Consider the following 3,929-nt stretch of genomic DNA (forward strand, 5'->3'; position numbering starts at 1 on the left):
GGAATGACTCTATTAAATCTCTCCCTACAGGGTCAGAGAACCTTGCACAAATAAATAAATAAATAAATAAATAAATAAATAAATAAATAAAAAAGAATGCAAGAGCCAGAGGGGATGGAAGTCATCAAAAAAAGAGGAACTCTAAACCAACAAGACTTAACATCATATGAAGTCACAAAGACTGAATAGGTATTGTTCTGGATGGGAAAGGAAATGAAGAGGAACTAGGAGGAATATAGGTAGAGGGAATCATAGACAGAATATACTTATTTATATAAAATATTTTTGAAACCCATGTGCCAGAATTGATTCTGAAGAGCTATGTCTCCAAGTGGGACATGATCTTTTCTAAAGTCAGAAAAGAGTTATGCTCAGGAGGAAAGCCTGTCACTTACTTTCCATCATTATAGTCCCCAAGAATAAAGCTCCAAGTCCCACCTTTTCAGTAGGATGATGACAGAAAGGCCCAAGTGCTCTTTACAATTTATCCTGGAATTTCAGGACAGTGCCACAGAGGAACTGTGACTAGAGACATCTTCAGGTCAGGGTAGAAACTGTGAGCAAAAATCACTCTATTCCAGAGTAGTGAGTGTACAGTGAGGATTTGTAGGAATAGGGCGTTCTATTAAGAGTGGGATGGCAAATGGGAATTCCTCTGATTTTCTCGGTTATATGCACCAACAACCCAAAAGATGATTTGTGAAAAGCATTCATGGAGGGTTAAGTACTCCAGGCAGAATTCAGTTGATAACAGTTCCTGATTTGGTATTGGTTCTGAAGTCTCAGAACTCCTCAAATTCATGCCTGAGCCAATGCTTGAATGGAGCTATCTAGAACAGAGGCAAAGCACGGGTAGTTTCCATCAACACATGTGATCCACAGAAGAGTGTGATTGGTAATATGCTGAACACCAAAATGAAAGCCTAGTCTGGTACATAGTGGATCTGTTCAGCTTTCCGGGCCTCTCTGTTCTTGCACCAGTGGCATGGGGGCCTTCAGTTCTCTCATTCTCTTGTCTAGGGCAGGCTTTTTGGAGTGATCCTGCTCTCCAAAAATGGTGCTTCCTACCGGGACATTTGTAGATCCCACCTCAATAACATGCTGGAAGTCGGCAGACATGTCCATGCTCAGCTCCACCTGGTCCACAGGAACGTTCAGCTTCTCACACAACTCCTGCCACAGGTGCAGTAACATCTGAAGTCTGGGTTTGGTCCTTGACTAAGATCATGTCCAAAGCTTCCTATGGTCATGAGACCCACGAATTTCAGGCTGAGTAAACTGGCCTTTATGTGTTCCACCACGGCTATGGTCTGTAAAGCCAGAAGGCCATGTTTACTATCCTTTCCACTGGTGTTAGTCTGGACCATAACTTTTAGTAATTCAGTATAACCTTTTTTCTGCAAGGAACTGTTCACCTTGTCTGCGAGCTTGATAGAGTCTACGGTATCCAGCATAAAGAGGTTGGGGACAGTCATCAATTTGTTGACATTCTGTTTCTGTAAATGGCCAAAGAAATGCCATTTGATATCAGGACAAACATTAGGGTTTGATGCCTTTTCTAGTAGTTCCTGAACATAGTTCTCTCCAAAAGTGCGCTGCTTGATCCTCTGGAGAGCTGGCAGAATGTTGGCGGTGCTGGTAGTCGGGTTTGCGCTGGCGACTGTGAAAGAGCAGGTCCAGCAGTATGTGGCACCGTGGCCGCAGGATCTCCCAGCCATCCAATTCCAGCTAGTAACGGTCAGCAAAAGAAACTCTTTTAAAGATGTGTGACTCAAACCCACTGAGTTGAGTTAGTAGAAATATATGTCCAATTAACTTCAATGGAATGTGGATATTAATTTCTTATAATATCATACAGGGTTATTTGAAATTCTTTAGAAAATTTAGGGGTTGTTCTAACTTTCTGTAGACTGAATGTCTTTGGTATTATATGGATTGTATTAATTTTCAGTAGGATGCATAGAATGTTTTTATGCTATATTTGTTTTGAAATTTTAAAATATGTTTTATTATATTATTTTGCTTCCCCCAAATCTTCACATATTCTCATTCACCCAACTTTATTTTTTTCTTTTGAGAAAAAAAGGTTGTCCACTTTCTCCATATTTCTTCAGTTCTACTTGAAGTTCTAGCTAGAGCAATAAAACAACAAAAGGAGATCAAGAGGATACAAACTGGAAACAAAAAATGTATTATGTGGCCTCTAGAGGCCAGAGGAGGACATTGGATCCCTTGGAAAGAGTGTTATAGATGTTTGTGAGCCAACATTGGGAGCTGTGAACAAACCTTAGATTCTCTGCAAGAGCAACAATGGTTTTTAACAACTGACATTTTTCTCTATCCCCAGTTTATCTTCTTCTTTTTTCCAATTTAACTTCTTAAAGACATGTGTAGTATTTTAACATCCTATGTATACAAAACATTTCAGAGTGTATATGTCTGGTCAAATATTGCATCTCTTATAATTCTTTATGTTTTAATTTTTTAATGGTGAAATTTGAATTGTAACTATTCTATATTTTCATGAAATTGACTATATTTTTTTCTTGTGGGTTCAGATAAGATTTTAGTGCCACACCTAGAAAATATTCCAATTCCAGGCTTCAAAGATCACCTCCAAATGCTATGAGTAATTTAAACTAAAATTTATTTATGCAAATATCCAACTGTTCCAACAGCATTCATGGAAAATATAATTTTTCATCTTCAAAGATTTTCTTGAATGACCAACATCATACTTGTTTCCTAATCAAATATCCTGGAAGGATGAAGGGACCAAGAAGTGGGAATATCACTGTTGGAATAAAATACACAACTCCAATGTTTTGGACTATAATATCATTGCCTAATATAAGCAACTGGAAAATACTTGTAAAAGGTATGTTTGTAAGACTTGGACAGAGTAGGATCTAAATATGTGAAAGCATCTTTTTTTACAATAGATATTACAAAAACTGAAAATTATAAACATATATTTCAAGTACAAAATAAAACACTGACGAGGTATAACTGCAAAATCTCATAAAACATAATCCTCAAGATAGTTAATTCATTATAAACTTTTTAAGATAGTAGAAACTCCACAAGTAATAAAAGTTAATTGAACACATTAGCAGAAAGGGAGAGCTCTTATTTCTACAAGAGTACTAAGGACTCACTAATAATACTCAAACAATTACTAGTGCTAAAAATGATTATACAAAACTTTATATAGACATTCCCATATGTTACATTGTCTCTTGGTTATTTTGCTTTGTCATGCTTTTTAGTTTGATGAAATTGCACATGTATAGTTTGTATTATTATTGTTGTGGCCTATGAATTTGGTCATTCTGTGTTAAGATAGGCTCCTATTTTTCTTCTTCTTCTTCTTCTTCTTCTTCTTCTTCTTCTTCTTCTTTACTCCTACTCTTCCTCTTCTTCTTTTGTTTTTTTTTTCAAGACAGAGTTTCTCTGTGTAGCTTTGTAGACCAGGTTGGCTTCAAACTCACAGAAATCCACCTGCCTCTGCTTCCCACGTGCTAGGAATAAAGGCATATGCCACCACCACTTGGCAATATAGTCTCTTCTTGAAACTTTTTTTTTGTAGTTAAGACTCATTTTATTTTGATTTATGTGTATACTTGTATACTTATGTGAATTCCTGTGTAATATTTATTTTAAGATATCCATAGACGTCAGAAGAAAGGATCAGGTACCCTAAAACTGATATTACAGATGAATAGGAACCACCATATAGGTATTGCATATCAAACCAATTCTGCTGAAACACACTGCTCATAATCACTGAGACATCTCTCCAGCTTATGATCAACATTTTAGGAAACAGAAACATTATTATTTAAGATGGTTCCACCATTTTGTAATTTATACACCAATGTATGACATGTTAATTCAATTACTTCCTCCATAACACTTAATAAACATTT

At 36.4% G+C, this 3,929-nt stretch overlaps 1 pseudogene; it reads right to left on the reverse strand.

The window, feature by feature from the left end:
• Positions 1–948: 948 nt before the first annotated feature.
• Positions 949–1,718, reverse strand: LOC127218494 (pyridoxal phosphate homeostasis protein-like; annotated as a pseudogene).
• Positions 1,719–3,929: the final 2,211 nt, after the last annotated feature.

This window comes from Phodopus roborovskii, unplaced genomic scaffold, assembly GCF_943737965.1.
Source record: "Phodopus roborovskii unplaced genomic scaffold, PHOROB, whole genome shotgun sequence".
Taxonomy (NCBI): domain Eukaryota; kingdom Metazoa; phylum Chordata; class Mammalia; order Rodentia; family Cricetidae; genus Phodopus; species Phodopus roborovskii.